This window comes from Anas acuta, chromosome 15 (genome assembly GCF_963932015.1).
Source record: "Anas acuta chromosome 15, bAnaAcu1.1, whole genome shotgun sequence".
NCBI lineage: Eukaryota > Metazoa > Chordata > Aves > Anseriformes > Anatidae > Anas > Anas acuta.
In genome coordinates, this window is record NC_088993.1 from 4622926 (window position 1) to 4641530 (window position 18605).

The following is an 18605-nucleotide window of genomic DNA, read 5'->3' on the forward strand; positions in this document are numbered from 1 at the left end:
TATATTTTCTCTGCTGGGTCTGTTTATGCTTGGAAATTATCTTGCTGTATCCATGTATCGAAAATTTATGAAAAGTACTAGCATATTTCTTGATACATATATATATATATATTATTTTTTTTTTGAGCACACTTTTGTAACTTCAGCAAGGCTTGAAGACTATTTCTTGCCCACAGCTAGCAAGAAACAATGATTTCATATTTCCCAAAGTGGAAGACAGTCAACAGAATTCCTCTTTATTGCAAAGAGGGGATACAATAATAAAAAGACATTTGCTGGTGGAATATTGCCAATAAAGTACAATAATACATTAAAGCGGATACTTAAAGTTGAAATTTATGAGTTTGTTTTTCTGTGCCAGTCAACGTATTTTCATATGTTAACATCAAATGCAGACTCTCAGCAAAACCTTTAATAATAAAAACAGCAGCCGTCAAAAGCAAGTGGAGAATTTTAACTTTTGATATGAGTTTATCTTGTGATTTTGTTTTTTTCATTTTTTTTTTTCAGATTCAATTTTATTTTCATATACTATTTTTTCTAATAAAATATTCATCATATTGTTCCTTCATATACCCTTCAGTGGAGCTCACAGACCAATAATCCCCCTTCTCTCCCAACAAGATTAATTCAGAAAATGAATGTTTCATTCAGAGAATAGGGAAACTAACCAAAGCTGGGCATAGTGTTCTTTTTAATGAAGATAAACAGCTTATATATTCCATATGTATACAGTGCTACCTCCCATAACTAGCTCTGTTCATTTTCTATATAAAATTACCTAATATAAACTTTCCCTTTTTTAAATGGCATCTTTTAGTATTTACTAAACCATTCCTGTGTGTGTGCCCACACACAACACTGAGTATTCAGAAATGAGGAATGCTGCTTTAGGACCAGAAAAGGGAGGCAAGGTTGGGTGGTTTAAGTTCCTCACCTATTTGCTCTCTTAATGCCAACCACCTGTAGGTACAGTCCACTGTAAAAAAACCACTGTATTGTCTCTAATGGCCACAGAACAAGGTGAGGTAAATTCATTTTAACTGCTGCAAAACATCATCTAGAGCGCTGTAAAAGGTATGATTAGGTACCAGAAAAATTAGTTCAGATATCAAATCAATAGTTTCATGACCAGAAGGGTGATGACTTGTTTTTCAACATGCAGACCTCTCCTTATAGATGGCCACATAATGGCATTGATCCAAACCGATCTCCTCTCGACTGCCATTTGAGCTTGTGCAAGGACTAAAGTTAGCATGCAGCCTAAAGCTTGTGATGGAGAAAACAAAGACAGCAACTGCAATATGTTGGTGTTGCACCCATCCATCCAACTGCTGCTGTCTGAAGAGGTGTGTACAGTGTAGCTAAGCTCAGTAAATTTAGGCTGTAGTTTTGTATTTCTACCAATTTCATCCGATTTGAAGACACAGGAGAATGAATGTCTTTTATTGAAAAATAAATCACTTTGCATTCTTTTTCTTTTTTTTTTTTTTATCTTGAAGTTTAACTGAAGGCAGGTCACAAGGCTTGTATTTAGTCATCATCTGTGAGAGTATCTACTACTCTGGGAAAGAAGTATGGCAAGGTTTTAAGTCCTGGGCTTAACTTAAGCGCATACACCATCCCAGTGCAACATAGTTATGGGTACTTGAAGATTAAGATTTCAGAATTAAAAAAAAATAGATGAGGAAACAAGTTGGATGTCATTAGGAGCATATTTTAGGGGCTGTAAATCAGTAAAGAGTTGACAGATTTCTTGTATTTGAGAGTTAGATGAAACAGGCAAAACATGCATTCTGGCAGGCTTTCAGATCCTATAAAACAACTGAGGAAGGACATTATTGTTGCTTTTTAAAACAGTATGTGGCACTTCTGTTAGTGTGTATTTATATGCGGAGGGAAAAATGAACACAGATCCAGTTGTTAACATGGTAGAGTATTCTGTGAAGCAAAGGTCAATGCTTTTACCTTTATTCACAACATGTCTTTAATTTACTCAGTTTGAATGAGGTAGGCTAAACGCCATTGTGTGGCACTGCAGTTTTTGTTGCAAGGGTTCTGTTTTTTCCCCATGCAGAGTTGTGTGATGATAGGGATAGAATCACATCTGCTTATACTCAACACTAAAGCCATGCTTACATGCAGCAAAAAAAGTGAAGCAAAAATACTGACTCATAACTCCCAGGTTATTCTTACTTTTTTTTTCCCCTCATTTTTGAATCTGCTCAAATTTAGTTTATTGGAAATTAATTAGTAAGAAGAAAAAAAAAATACTTTAAAACAGCAGGGTGACATTAGCAATTAATGCAAAATAAGTCTTGTATTAAATATTTCTGTAGCAGTGACTTCCTCAATCCATGGCTATTTTTTTCAGCCTATGAGCAGTTTCTTTTCAAGGAGTGTTTTTCCTCCTGTATCCATTGTCTGACATGAGCCCTTCCTAAATGGTAGTAAATGAAAGGTTGTAGGCTCTGCAGGAGCCTGGTTATAGCTTTGTCATTGGCTGGAAAGTATCTATTGAGTGGGGGTTTTGTAGCTTTTCTTTTTTTCTCCCTGTCATTCAGATAGTGATACTTTTAATGAAAATTACTTAAGATTTCCTTCCAGGCAGTTGTGTGTGATACAGTGAAAAGATTTGCTGTCTCTGGTTTGAATATCTAGTGGACAAAGAAATGTCTCATCTACCACAAAAAAAAAAAAAAAAAAAAAAAAAAAAAAAAAAAAAAAGTTATCAGATAACTTTCTTTTAGAAAGAAGTTTCAGCAAGGAAGTAGAACTACACTGTGCCTTCAGTCTCCCAGTGCTCTCATTGTGCAGGGTTGTGTGTTGCAGATATTTCTGATCCTCAGGATTTCTGTAGTTAAATATGTTCAACTCTGTACACTAATCGTGTTTTGCAGCTAGTGGTGATGTTAATGGCCAGAAATGATTGCATAAAGCAAAGTGGTATGCTTTAATATAATTTTGCATTTAGCATGGTCATTTTTTGGCACTGAGAATTTTCTCTCCTTTACCCTTATTCTAATTATGTTCTGCAAAGAGGGTATTTGAAAAAATATTGGAATGCTTTCATATTTCTTTGGGGTTTTGTTTTGCACTTTGATGTTCTGAATGAATGCAGATGAGAAACCAAAATTGTTAAATACTGTCGGGTGAAGGAAGCTAAAGAAGACATAATAATTTGCCTAGGGGTCTGTGACAAGTCGAGTTCAAGCTTGTTTCTCAGTAACTGTTTCAGAGCAGGAGGCAAATGAAATTGCAGAAGCTAAAGGCAGTCTCAGAGTGCCATAAAGGATGGAAAGGAACGTAGCTGGGTAGCTGTCAAGCTTGCCGGTTCTTTTGGTTAGTGGTGAGTGTTTGTTCTGAAGTGACTGTGTTGGTACTTGTAGAGTTGTGTTAGATGGAACTTGCTAATAAATAAGGTGCTCTGAGACATGCCATCTGCACAGCATGGGGAAAGGAAATGAACATTATTCAATACATGACGTGAATACATGCATGTAGAGCTGTAAGGCCTTATCCTGCGCCAGGAGCTTCACACCTGGCTTCCTCTCTGCACCTTGTGGCAAAACAACCCATGTACAAGCTCCCAGGCCAGGAGCTGACACAGCTCATGTTTGGAGGTCGGAGGCCCAGTGCGTGCTAATTCCACCAAATAGGAGAATAAATCTGCCTCTGGCTTAAGGGAGCTACAAACATCACAGAGCCCAACTCCTGTAGCAACAGTGCTGGCAGATAGACGGGATTTGGCTGTGTAGTATGGCATGCAGTCCGGACTGGGAGGGAAGGCTTATCACTTCGTTATTTTGGCAGGGCTAATTCAGGCCTTTGTGCTTGGAGATCTGTATCTGTGCTAACTTTTAGTGTGATCTGCTTGAGTGCTAGAGGGGGACAAACATTACAAACCAAAGTTCCCAAACTTACTAAAACAGCCTTGACAACTGGCAGCCCCTGCAGCGTGACCTGTGGAAAGTCACCACCTGCTCTGCTACAGATGTCATCGATTTCTTTATTGGCAGTAGTATCCCGGCGTTTCCATCTGATGACTTCCTGGAATGTGAATTTGTTAGGGCTTTCTCAAAGTCAGCCTAATGATGTATGCCATAGTGAAGGATGCTGTGAGATGAAGGCAAATAAATGCCACCTAAGAGACCAAATGCAGGTATCTCAACTACGGTTAGGATACACAGATCTGCCATTGCTTGGGAAATACGTTTTTGGGCTGAGTGGCTTCTCCTGCAGGTTCACTGCCAGAGTAGTGGAATCATTGGTCTGAGATTAAGAGACAGTTTTGGTGTTTTGTGCTATAAGTTTGTAGAAGAATGGAAGGAGTTTTTCAAGAGAAATAAACCAATGTACGGTAAGAATTTTCATGTGATGTTGTCCAGCTTTTGCTGTGTCACAGCAGAGCCCAGTTGTGGCAGAGCTGGCTCTTTTTTTTCTCCCCGAATGTCATCAGTAAGTCGTCTTTTCTTCTGTCAAGTGTATTTTAGAGAGCTTTATTTAGTAATTCTCAGCTGTGTGTAGATAACAAAACCTAGAGATTGTTAGGCTTTAAAATAAAAGTACATTGTAATAGGAGTAAGATTTTCCAGATCGCATCAAAGCCCCACACAGATATTTTTTCTTTCACGTTTATTTTTCTAAATCTTCTTTGACATCAGCAGCTGGCTTGTGGGCTGAAGTGTTTAGTTTTAATGGTAGATTTCTTCACACCTCTCTGACTTGGGGCAGCAGATGTTTGATACTCTAGTAGAAGTAGAAGATGATGACATTGGGATGTTTTCAAACGGCTTTGGTACAGGTTGGTCACCCAATAGCCTGGGTTTCATTATGTGTAATTAGTTAGAGCTGTATTGGTCATTCTTGCTGATTTGGTTCATGTATTAGAAAGGAAAATGTGTATGTAGTTGCTGCAGTTATGGCAAATTGACTACATCACACAGGGGCTTCTGAGTACTACTGTGATCGGCATAAGCAACCAGCAGCCTTCAGGAGCTACAGATCCATGGGACACCGGGAAGGAAATGAGTGCTGAGAAGTGGCTATGGCACAAAAAAGCTCTTTAATCAGTAAGGAAGCTCTACAATGCTACAGTAGTAATGAGTAGTATATATCAAATGAACTCATTTTTGCATGCATAAAAGTCACTGCCATGGGATACTTTGTAAAATAACATGCAAGGTTCTGCTCTTCTGCTTTTGCATCACCATTGCCATAATGGACCTTTGTGATATCTTCGATAGATGTCTGACTTCTAGCTGAAGGGTTGATGGGCTTCTCTTCAGAGAAGTGTACGTTTGGCCTCCTTTCTGATTTACCTCTTTCTGATACTTGGGAATGAACCTCTTGCAGTTATGCTGAGTATGGTCATCTTGACCAATGTGGGATTTGGACCCCTAAGAACCGGAAACACCTTAGCCCTGTTTTGAGCTTATGTTGTCTTGTTTCCATTCTGATTCTGAGTTCCTTTTTGAAATTTTGTTGGAGGCTTGCTGTACATCACAAAATCATGCTAGAGTAAATACAGCTGGAATATCGAGCTGTTCATTAAAACCACTTTGATTTGTGTAAGGCACTATCCACTTGTTAGTTTAGATTCCCTTACTGAGATATAGGTCAGATTTAAATATAAAGTGGTGGCTGTAAAATCTTAATTAAAATGCTACCCTTTTGTGAGTAGGGAAGTAGACAAGTAATCCTTGTTGGGGTGGGAATATCTTATTTCTATTAAAAAACAAAACAAAATTTTTAAAGATGTCAGATCAATTCAATTCCTGTAGTTAATATCAGTGACAAATTAACCAAAATGATAAATGTGACCTCCAATCTCAACTGTGTTTTATTATGTAGGGGAACATTTTTGTTGTTCTTATTGTAGGTTGTTTTGTTTTGTTTTGTTTTGTTTTGTTTTTGTTGTTGTTGTTTTCTTATTTTCTGATTCAATAGCAAAAAGCTTAATCATTTAAAAGAACCCTCATATTGTTCAGTTATTTCCTTTACATGGGGTTTGCTTTTACATTACCTTTCAGTTTTTGTGGCACGCTGGCAGGTGAATGTAAAATGGCTCTGAAATTCATTTTTAAGAATGTGGTGTCTTGTCCTACCCATTTCCATTTGTACAGCAGTGGCAGGAAGGCTGAAATAGCGTGAGGGCAGCGTGGGATGAGATCCTCAGGCAATCTGATCTCCTCATCCCAGAAACCTGGGAAATGGTGCTGAAGATGTTAATGTCACACCATTGCAACTAAGGGGTGCATGCTGGCATACTCACAGAATCACAGAATTTCTAGGTTGGAAGAGACCTCAAGATCATTGAGTCCAACCTCTGACCTAACACTAACAGTCCCCACTAAACCATATCCCTAAGCTCTACATCTAAACGTCTTTTAAAGACTTCCAGGGATGGTGACTCCACCACTTCCCTGGGCAGCCTGTTCCAGTGTCTAACAACCCTTTCGGTAAAGAAATTCTTCCTAACATCTAACCTAAAACTCCCCTGGCGCAACTTAAGCCCATTCCCCCTCGTCCTGTCACCAGACACGTGGGAGAACAGACCAACCCCCACCTCGCTACACCCTCCTTTGAGGTACTTATAAAGAGCGATAAGATCGCCCCTGAGCTTCCTCTTCTCCAGGCTGAACAAGCCCAGCTCCCTCAACCGCTCCTCATAGGACTTGTTCTCCAGGCCCCTCACCAGCTTTGTTGCCCTTCTCTGGACCTGCTTGAGCGCCTCCATGTCCTTCTTGTAGCGAGGGGCCCAAAACTGAACACAGTACTCGAGGTGCGGCCTCACCAGAGCCGAGTACAGGGGGATGATCACCTCCCTAGCGCTGCTGACCACACTGCTTCTTATGCAAGCCAGAATGCTGTTGGCCTTCTTGGCCACCTGAGCACACTGCAGGCTCATATTCAGCCGACTGTCCACCATCACTCCCAGGTCCTTCTCTGCCAGGCAGGTCTTACTCTGCACAGGGGTAATGGTGTGCTTGTACAATATACTGAAGGCAATAGCAAGAGAGCACCGTAGGTGTGGGGGTTTGCTTATGCTCTGCTAGAACTCCAGTTAACACAAGTTCCCAAGTCACCTTCAGAGGTACTGTACTGAATATAAAAATTATTGCTAATCTCCATACAGTTCTCAAGCAGACAGAGGCAATAAAATTCTGGTTGCTATTCCTCCCCCACCCCCCTTTTTCTTTCTCCTTTGTCCTCTGCAGACCTGCTTACAAGTACAGCTGGGAAATAATATAATGTCTGATCTAAAAATATATTGTGGAATCCACTTTTTATCCCAAGAAGACTTTTTTATTTCTTTGCAATAACTTCCATGGTAGGCACAGTCTAGATTCGTTATGGATACACAGAAGAAGGGGATTGTGTGAGCCCCTGGTGTGACTCTTGCTATTCTTTTGTCTCTTCCTCTCACCCTAAGTAAGTATAAACAACATGTAGACAAGACAAAACCACAGCAATGAACAAAAGCTGCTTTCATGCTATCCATCAGTATTATTTAAGTAGGACATGCTGGGCTGTTCATGATACACTCATACTGTAAGTGATAAGCTATAACGTATGGTATTCATTTACTTCTCCATTCCAACAGTAATATAGTGAAGACAATAAATTTTCCTGTTTGTTCTCTGACCCACTGTTCTTGGGTTAAGCAGCATGTTTTGTCTACATTTGTCAGTTGTTACAAGCTTCTAGCTGCTGTGGACTAGGGTATTGATGAAACCTGGAAAATGGAGCCTTGAATAATGTATAAAGCATTAAACATGCAACCATTTCAATGGGAAAAAAAAAAGGGAAAAGCATATTATATGTTTTCTCTGTTGTAGCTCCTTCATTTACAAAACATATTTGTCAAGTCTTTTGCTAAGAATAATGCCAGGATGCAGTTTCCCATCATTCTTCTTAATGGGACTGTCTTAGTGTTACAGTAAACAACCATAAGTCTTGTGTCTCAGCCATTGTGCAGCACACTTAGTTTTTTCAGCTTCCAATTAAGGGTATTTTAAATTTGCCATCCACAGTCATAGGAGTAGTTGTACGATTTCTGGTCTTGCATCAGGAGAGGGGCCTTAAGAAAAAGAGTTTTAAAAGCAATGGTGCGTTTGCAGGATTACAGTGTGACAGAAGTGCATGTGCTGCTGGGTTTTCAGAAGTCCGGTCCTTGGTTGAGTAGTGTATTTAGAGGCATTACAGAAAAGCAACTTTTAAATACTAAAAGTGGGACAAAAAAAAAAAAGCCTTACTTCTACATATTATTGCAGTCTGTTATGGGAAAAAAGCTGTACTGATTCATGCGTTTTGCTGAATGAATTTATGCGATAAACCATTAATGTATGTTTACATTAGCAAATGGAAATTTCTATCTTATTTGTGAGACCAGAGTCCAAGTCTTCAGTGGCTGTGAATCAATGCAGCTATGTTGGTTTCAGCAGAACTGTCCTGATTAATATCAGCTGAAGCTCTGGTTTGTTAAATTCTTCCTTCTTTGGAAGCATGTATCAGAGCAGTGTAAGTTGTTGGATCTCATTTAACCCCTATTTGACATGCCGTAGAATTCACCATTGCACTGGGAAGCTTCAGCAAAGATAGGAGGATTTTGTTGACATGAAATTTGATTATCCTGACCAAGGTTGAGATGTTCTGGTGAACTGTGAGGAGGACATTCATGGTGCTCCCATTGTCCTGTATCAGTTCTGCAGATAAATGGTAGTGTAGTGTTCGGAGCAGGGAGACTATTTCTTTCCCCAAGCACCAAATTCATGCTCAAATTCAAAGATTCCATTTGAAAACAAGAAAATTGCTTCCTGCATATAGGTGTAGTTTTTTTCATGTTAAGCATTTTCATGGTTTAAAGTTGTTACCTTGATAAAATAAGAGTACTGCCTTGCTACATGTGGGTTTCTGCACATAAATCCCATACAGAAAGATGCACTGAGATGGCAATAGAGCCTGTCATTTTCTTTGAGTCTGCCACTCCTAAAAGCCTAACACACTGTACAGACATGAGGGGTGCATGCATGCACAGACTTCACTGCAGGACTCCTGTTAACTTTAACATAGTCACAAAGCTACAGCCCTGCACAGCATGCTAAGTACTTGTCCCTAATTGCGTTTCTCTTCAGCAAATTGTCAACACAGAAGTAAAAATGTTTATGGCATAAGGAGAATAATACGTGTGTAATTGAAGGCAGAAATATAAAACATATAGGATGTGAATCCTCTTTTTCTACCTCTCTTGGGGGTCTTCATTATCCTACAGATGTGATAAACACCCTCTACAGCTGAATATCTTTTTCACATAGCTGATGGGATCAATATAGAAGTTATTTTGACAGGGTTATTCACCAGGATCAGGATGGGTGTTAGTAGAACACTTTTACAATAGGTTGATATATGTAGCAGGTATTGCTAGGGGATGGTATCTGAGAAATGGGGTCAATGGGATTGCTCCAAAATGTGACTTTAGAGTAGGAGGGTTTAATTATATTTTAGGAAAATCTTTTTTTTTTTTTTTTATTTTATTTTCTTTTTAAGAAGAATGCTTTTCTAAAGCTAAGGTGTTTTCTTTCAGTTGCTGTTGTGCATATAGCTTTCTGATGGCTGTGCTGGGGAATGTCACCTCTGTGGTAACTTCACAAAACTCTTTGTGGTCGCCAGCATTGCTTATCAGCATTTGAAGAGCTTAGCTCTCTGTTTTTTGATACGGATAGACTTTCCCATTTAGAATTAGTTGTCTGAGCCTGCTTCTCCTTTGCCCTGGTCCTGAGGATGATTCCCTTCCTCCTAGGAGGAGTGTGTGTTTATGCTGTGGCTGTATGCAGGTGTCTGTGACAGGCTGTGTCTAACCTTGTGACTTCATTACCAGGCTCCATCACACCTAGCATCTCATGATATTGTCAGGCTAGGATTTTGAATCCAGGCATTACTCTCAGCTTTTGATTTACAGACTATGTTCTTAACATGAACCTTGCTAGTTTAATTCTCATCAGTGCTGCTGTCCACAATTCATCTTCTGAAGAAAATTATGATCCACCAAAAAGCAGGAAGAGATATATAATTCAAGAAGTTTTCAAGATTCATTTTCACGAGGATGAAGTGCTGAACACATTATATGCTGAGTAGGGTTCTTTGAACAGTAACAATGCCACCTGCAGCACTATACATGTATTATGAATAAATGTTTTATTGCAAGCAAGCCAGTAACAGAAGTGGTCAATCCTTATTGCCACGTCTTTCCCTGTAGATTAAAGATTCTTCTTGTGCAGCTGTAATGGCTTCTGCAAAAAAGTACCCACTAATATAGAAATGGGCTCCACTTCTGACTCCCACGCATTTACAATAGGTAGCACAGTCCATGCATTTCTATAAGAGATAAATAGAAAATATCTAAATACAATGCTGTAAAAGAGTGGAAAGCACATTTGCACTGCTGCAGCATGCCTGATTAAAGTGGTACATTCTGCAGGGGGGATATGTGAAGGTACCAGTAGGTGCTGCTACCAACTATCAATAACACTGGAATAATGTGTTCTGTTCTCCATTCTACCATGTAATTAAATTAGCAGTAGCCCAACTTTACATCACAGATGTTGTGCAGTAAAACAGAATATGAAGAACGAAGTGCTGAGCATTTAATTTCAAGCAAGAAGCTACAGCTAGGTAGCAATGCTTGATGAAGAAATGCAAGCAGCCCAAGTTCTGGGGTTGTTTTATACATTAGGGTGTTGAAATTATTCCCAGTGGAACCTGAAGAAGAATTTGGCCTAAGATACAACACATTGAAAACCTAATATTTATACTAGTCTCCTGCCACTTTGTGTGATTTCAAGACAATGTATTAATATAAATTGGACAAGGAGAAAAGTAACTGATTCCCAGAGACTAGGTGTCCCAATCCTGCTTCTCTGAAGCCAGCAGGAATGTTGTCAGTTTTGTCCTTGCAGGATCAAACAGAATAGAAGCTGAAATTAGTATATTGTATGGCTTGTACAAAAAGTTACCCCAGAACACTTTTTTTTTTTTGACCTTGATATAAAATAAGTTAATAATTTTACATTAAAGTATCAAAAAATCTGTTCAACACCCCTCAATTCAACTGCTAAAAGATCTATAATAGCTATTGATTTTAGTTTGTAACAGGGAAGACATAATCATCTTTTTGCTCCCCTTCACAAATTGTTTTGGAGCACTTTAAGAGGCTTTCAGATGATCTCCTGCATAAAAAATATTTTACCTCTCTGCTGCTTCTTGTCTGATGTTGTGTGCGAGAGCTGAGTGGAGATCAGGAAGGCTTTGATAAAGGAAAAAGTACCTTCTGTGGAGGAGAGGCTTGGAGGCATAAAACAGTCTTCTGAAATTCAGAAGTCTAAGCTAGAGATGCTAATTCTAACATGTCTAAATGCCATTAATTTCTGACCATCACTGGTTTAAAAAAACACCACTCCGTGTGAATTAGCAGTGATAGTTTGGTTTTCTGTTGAGTATTATGGAATTTTAGCGGCACATGGCATGGCTCCACATGCCTTTGTTCCTATGGACGATGGCTGGCTGCTGCGAGTGTTTGCGACTCGTGATGATGACAGGCAGTGGTGATGGGACCCTGGGCTGGGCACAGTGACACTGACATTTTGTCAGAGGGGCTGGCCTCCCCTCCAGGAGCCCGGTGGTCAGGGAACCACTTGTGAGTGAGTCACTTACTATGCAACGGAGACACCACATCCACGGTTGTACGGCGGTGCTGTGTTTTGTAATTTAAATCAATAGATATCACATCAATTGAAAGCTATCCTGTAAATAGATTTTATTAATTTTTTTTTTGGCTGTATGTGGGTTGGTTGGTTTATAGTGTGTTTTGTTGTTGTTGTTGTTTTTCCAAATATAGGGCCCATTAGCCAACATAATGCTCTCAGGTGAACACTCCACGTGCCCAGGGGAGCAGCCAGCATACTTCCCCAACTACATAGGAGAAAGATCAGGATCTAGGAATTTTTCAGGCCAGCCAGGGGACAGGTGGATGGAGCGGTGTGGGAAGTGGCAGGGCAGAAAGGAGTCCCAGCAAGGAGTCCCAGCCTTCTCTTGCAGCCCACCGCAGTGTCTGGACTGTTCTCCTTCCCTCTTGCTGGGTGAGGGCACCTCACTCTTGCTTTGAAGCTGTTTAGCATCTTACCAAAAATCCTCAAAAAATAAGCTGCTGGTGGAGAAAATGTGAAGAAAGTAACCTTTATGAGGATTGCAAAACTTGAGACTAATATATAAAATCTCATTCTGTTTGGGATATCCAGCAATGTTGTTCCTTGGGAGAATAATGATTAACAACTAGTAAAGAGAGGGCCAAATATGGGGAGTTGTGATTTAGATGAACAATTTTTCACATTTTTACTAACAGAATGAGCAGTCATATACTCTGAGGCGTTTTTCTTGCAGATAACTTTCTTTATGGGTTAGGATAAACATTGAGTTTCATTAATTTTTGACTTCTTAACTAAAATACGGAATATCTGAGTCTGTCATTACTTCTATTATTATTCTGTTTACATTTTCATTTTCATCATTCTTACCTTACATACTTTTTCTTTCTTTCTTTCTATGAATGCATTTTGGGATTACTGTCACTCTGTCCTCCACGTACAATTTAAGTAAAATCTTTTATGAACTGTTTTTAAGTGTAGGTATTTCTTCATTTTATAATTTTGCTTGAGCTAGTTGTTTTGTCTTAGAATTTTTGATTGAAAGAATGCAATTGTTAATGTTTATATTGCATGCTGATATTGTGGCCAACTGGATTGGGAATAATGTTACATGATCTGGATACATTCTCCCATAATAGGTAGATGTAGGCTTTTGCTTCTGAAGATGAAGTTGTGCAATGTTTTTCAGAATTTGGTAAATGTTTTCAAAATCTAATGTAAATGTCATTTACTTTTTAAAATTGATGGAAAGATAAATGAAAATTGACTGAATCAAACTATAAATATTAATGCACAACAATTTGTATCATAAAGAAAGACAAAAACGTTTCTTTTCATTGAACTTCCAAAGTTTCTCTTGGATGTTTTTCCTTTCCTCTCCTATTTGTAAAATTAATCAATCTGAGATAAAAGTTATAAAAATTATGACTTTTGGAAAAGTTAATACTTAATTTATACATAGCAATAAAATAAATACAAAATTTGGTCTCTCCATTTCTTTTGAGGAAACCGATTTTTGATACAGTTATGATTGGTTATGTCATTTACTTCAGATCAAATAAAAATGTATTGAACTCATGAGAAATTCTTCTTTAACTGGTCACCGCCCTCAAAATTCTCATTATTTTAAAGTATAGTTCTTGGTACTTTCTCATTCAAAGTTGCTAGAAGTAAATGAACTTTTAGAAACAATACGGAATCCATTTGTCAGGACAGTAACAATTCTCTGTAACAATTCTTTCTGCTTCTTCTTGCTCCCCCTACCCACATTAATTATAATGCTCTTGCAGAACAGAGCTTGATTCCCTTTTTTATTAAGGTTGTTTCGCTCTATTATTGATTAAGCTTATTTCCCATGATAAATAACCTTCCTGTCAAAAAATGATTTATGAAAGCCAGTGGTCTTTCGTTTTCTAGTATGCTTTTCCTGTGGTTACATATTACATATTATCTCCTGCTGACTGATTTGGGCAGTCTTTGAATCTACGATTACTGGTCCTCATTAAAAAAGCTGAGTTCCAGTGCTGGAAAAGGCTTAGAGATTTATCAGGTGGATCATTCAATTTTAAACTAAAAACAGAAGTATCTTTCTAATGTGAGTCTATAGTTTTGTGCTATGCATTTAAATCTTCAAAATGTTAATAAAGTAAGGTCTCCTGGCATTGTACTTGCGCAGAGCAGCCCCTTGGAAGAGGCATACTCCATTAACTTCTGCCTTCCAGAATAACCCAGCCACTGCCCACAAGGAGTGGAGGAAAAAAAAAATAAAATAAAAAATTGAAAATCTGCAATTGAAATCACAAACTCTTGGAATGGTAGTAGTCTAATTTGGATTGCAGTCTTTTTTTTTTTCCCAGCATACATATTGCTGGTGTATTATAGAAAATGCAAAAGAACTTCTTAGAAGACAACAATGTATTTTGTAACACCAAAATGTATTACAGTCAACAAATACATACATTTCTTTACCTTTTTTGTCCTCAGGTTTAAAATAAAATCAGTTTTAAGTCTTTTGAGTTCTTCTCGGTAGAAAAACTGGAAAAGGGGCAGGGCATATCTAACCTGTTTATTGATGAAAACTGTTCAAGGTTTCTTGGCGAAGTTGGGAGCCGAGCCCCTTTCAAGACAGTGATTTGTCCCAAACCTGTCATGTACCTTCTTTTCATGTTCTCAGAACAAAGTCTTCTTCTGTGTCTGGGCCTTCTCCCTTGCTTTTTCTCACTTCATCTGTGGCTTCTGTTATCTGTTCGTGCAGTTCTGAATATTTTAAATAAGTGATGCAGCACAAACAGTTCAAGCCCAAGGTGCGCACAGCTTGTCTTTTGGGTGGCGGGACGGTGACTGCCTTTTGATCTGGGTGCCTGGCACTGCAGAGTCCTGAGCCATGAGCAGGTTCTCTTTGCAACAGAATAATACAAACGAGTGGTCTTAAAAAGCATTCTATAAAGGAACATCACTGCTTTTCACAAATCCTGAAGGCTGATTGTACAACCCCACTGTTAGTAATATTTTCACACAATTCGCATTACAATTCTGTGTAAATAGATAATGCATTAGACAGACCAAAAAAGAAAAGATTGCTCTTACCCTGGAACAGTCGCATGAAAATCCTAGTGCTTGTAAGTGAAAAAGCACAAAGCAAAACCTAATATTATCATTGATTTAATTCTCACTATTTGTTCCTTCTGGTTGGGACTCTTAATAGAAAGTACTGGTAACTACATAATCAGGATATTTTATTTTCTGAGTCACTAGCAGAATTAGAGTCCTGGAAAGATAGCAGGTTGCTATTTGATGCTCTTAATACCTAAAGTGAGCTTCAAAGAGAATGAGTCAGTGTCACAAAGCTGACAAATACTTTCCACCTGTAGTAGCTCTGTCCCCAGGATTAATTTCTATGTGTTTTACAAATGTGGTATTTTTTCCTCCTTGTCCCCTGCTTAGCTTGCAAAAAAAAAAAAAAAAAAAAAAAAGTGTATTTTTTCTCTTGTCTACTGTTGTGGGGCCATAATATTTCACCTCTCACATGCTTTGAAAGGACCACTTGATCCTGTGACAGGTGATAAAATCAAAGGGGCCACTAAAGGACAATCCTTTCTCACTTTCTTTTAGAGAGTACTTCCTCACAGCGATGTTCACTGTTCGTGGGCAGCAGGTTCCTGGCCTTCAGAGGTCAGAAGTTGTCTTCTGTGTCAAAGATGTTTCTCTTCTCACATTTCTACAGTAACTGAGCTCCCTGGGTTTCTCCACTGTATTGTCCCTGTTTGAGAGACAGGGAAGTGGTGTGCGGAGAGCCTGATGTTACAGGGAGCCTTGCCCAAACGGCATGCAGGAGCTGAGTCTCAGGCTGTGTAATCCCCTCCAGTGCTGCCGTGGTGGTGGGACCTGTGTTGGCCAAAGTGGAGCACATCTTGTAACAGCTCCGTGCTAGATGCTGAGATTAAGAGCTGTGTAACAGCTATTTCCGTGGTCGTTTTCTGGGTAATTTATTGTTCTTATATATTAAAGTAAATATTTGTAATTGTTAAATGGCTACTCAGAACTCTGCAATTTCTCAGAATGCTATATGCAATAATTAACAATTATTAAATACAAATGTATGGATTTGTGTTAAATTCAAAGGTTTCACTCTGTGGAAACAAAAGAAAGGGTCTTATTGTGCCCTGCCTGAGCTGCAGTATCACTTTGCATTTTATAGAATATTCTGCAGAAAGGACTTGGATTAAAAAGATGCACTCATAACCTATCTTGTTTAGGTACTAGTGAAATGACTAAGTAACCAAATGAAGAAAAACACTATATATTTCAATCATAGAAACGTTCAGGTTAGAAAAGACATCTGAGATCATCTAGTCCAATATAACAGGCTAATGAAATTTTTAAATAATAGATATGCACATATAGATATTTAATTTTACCTCCTTCAGGTTTAACTACTAATAGAGAAATGTCCCCTGAACTCAGTTATTCATTTTAAGCCTTTCTGGTCTAGGTTCATCTCAATCTGCTTAGAAACTTGCAGACATGAGTGGTTGAAGCTCCTGTTGGTCTGGAGGGAGATATAAATTAAACACTGAATTGTGAGAATAAAGGACTAATTCTGGTATGTGCTGTAAGAACTTAGAGCCTAGTGGAAGAGACTACTATGCTTAAGCCATCTTGTTTCACTGTGGATTGCAAAGTGCTCTGGGGACTGGGAAGGCCTCGAGTGCTATCCTGGGTGTTCATGAAGCCCTGTTTGAGGCACGTTAGCTTTCCCTGGTGATCTATATAGTACATGGGAAGCTACTCTCTGTGTCGTACCTACCCTGAAACTTGTGCATCGGTTGCTTTTGTTGTGCCTCCTGTAAGAAATCTAGAAGTGCATCTGAAGATGCCAAGAATGGCACCTTTGGAAGAGCTGGGAATAGTGGGTACTTTGTAAGGTACGCTTTTGGGACGGGAGCCAAAGGCTCTGAGGCTCCATGGGGACAAACTTACCCACGTCTCCAGACTTGTGACTGCTGCTGCAGGTTTTTTTACTTTCAAATTCATTATCTGCAGCTGAGAAACCTCACCACTGCTTCATGCTTTCAGTGAACACAGGTCTTTGTCTTACATGTGGTTCTGTTCTTGCTCAATCTGGATTTTCACTAGGTTTATACGTTGCCCATGTGTTATAAATCATCACCTGACAGTAAAAGTGTTTATGACTCTAAGCATCCAGAATTTGCCACTTAAAGTAACTCACCAGTGTTGAAATCATGGGGACTGATAAGGTCCTTTTTATTTATTTCTTAGAAGCATAGACAGAGGTGAATGAAAAAACAGATGAATTCAAGTGCTTCTGAACTTTTCAATTTGAAGTAAACCTCAAAATCTGACATTTAGAGTCACATCCTTTCTCTCTCTCTCACTAAGGCAGTCCATCTGGTGGGTTCTCTAGAATTTCAAATCTTAAAGAGTTTCTTGGTGCCTTGGGATTTGTGTAAACCTGGATTAAGCATGGCATTCACTGTCTTGTAAAAGTAGGAATAAGAATAGGCTGCTTTACTCTGTGTGGTTTTATCTTCCCAATATTGATTTTATTTTTCAGTCATGTGTAGATCACTTTTTCTTTTCTGCTATATTTCAATGACACATCCGCCATAAATCTCTCTTTTTGTTTTAGTAGGAGGTATATCATCTGTGAGAGGAGCTTGATATTTTCAGAGGCAATGAATTGTTCCAATTTCCAGAAATAGCCATGCCAGGAAGCAACATTCTGATTACTTGAAGTGTCTGGCCCTAGGAATTCAACCATACAAAATGGATAAGGAGGAATCATGAGGTCTTGCAAGGACCCTACTGTTGCAGGATGTGTTCATATTCCACAAAGGTTGCAGATGATGTATTGAATTTATTATTTGAGAAGACTGGCTGGTCAATCTAACGGAGAAAAAAAAAAAAAAAAGATAATACCTACGTCCTGTTCTGGCACATCACCATGTGATATACTATGGTTATTATTGCTGGGGTTAACCAGTCAGATTTTCTTGGGAATATTATATTTTTTTTATGTCTGGGATTGATTTCATATTCTTGATATATTGTATTGCAAACTATCTAACATCTGATAGTCTTAAAACAAATTCTGAATTAAGACATTCATGCACAGATGTCTTCAGGTGACCACTCAGTGATAAAGCTTTGTACAATTAATACTGCACCCATTGAAGAGCTTCAGCCTTTTGCAACCTGTAATTTTAGAATCTGCAGAAAGCTTTCCTCCCACAGCTCTGGGTAGAGTACAGAAGTAAGACCAGAACATAGATGACTAAGAGTTATACTGCAGTAGGATTTGCTTTGTGCAAGCCTTAGTAGGACAGACTAACCTGAGAATTAAAGCTTTTTCTTTTAAGGGAAGAGTTGCTTTTTGTTTAGTTTGGAAATCATGCAGATACCTGACATCCATGTTGTAAATAGTCTGGTTTTGTATGATTATGTTGGTTTCCATTGGACATGCTTTTGCTTAGTAGTACCAAAGAAAATAATGTTCATCAAGTAAATTCTCTAAGAATACATAAATGAGGTGCTTCCCTACTAGGAATATTCACCACATCAAATCTCCAGTAATTACTTATTTACATAGAAAATACATTGAGTGGAAGAAGAGAATTTGCTAGGAGAGTCAAAAGCCAATTCTCATGCACCTGACAGATGTATTGTGCAGGTATTTCATTGCTGCTTTTCACAGTGTTACAGGGCAAGGAGTTTACAGAGATTATGTTCAACATTTGAGCACCGTATTTGTCTCCTTGACCATGCATAATGAAGTGCCTAACTTTACAAAGGCATCAGTAAGTTCCCTCCAGAATGCCACTTCTCTCTCTGGGACGTATGTGGTGACTTGTTTTCTGATATAGTTTAAGAAAGTGCAGCAGT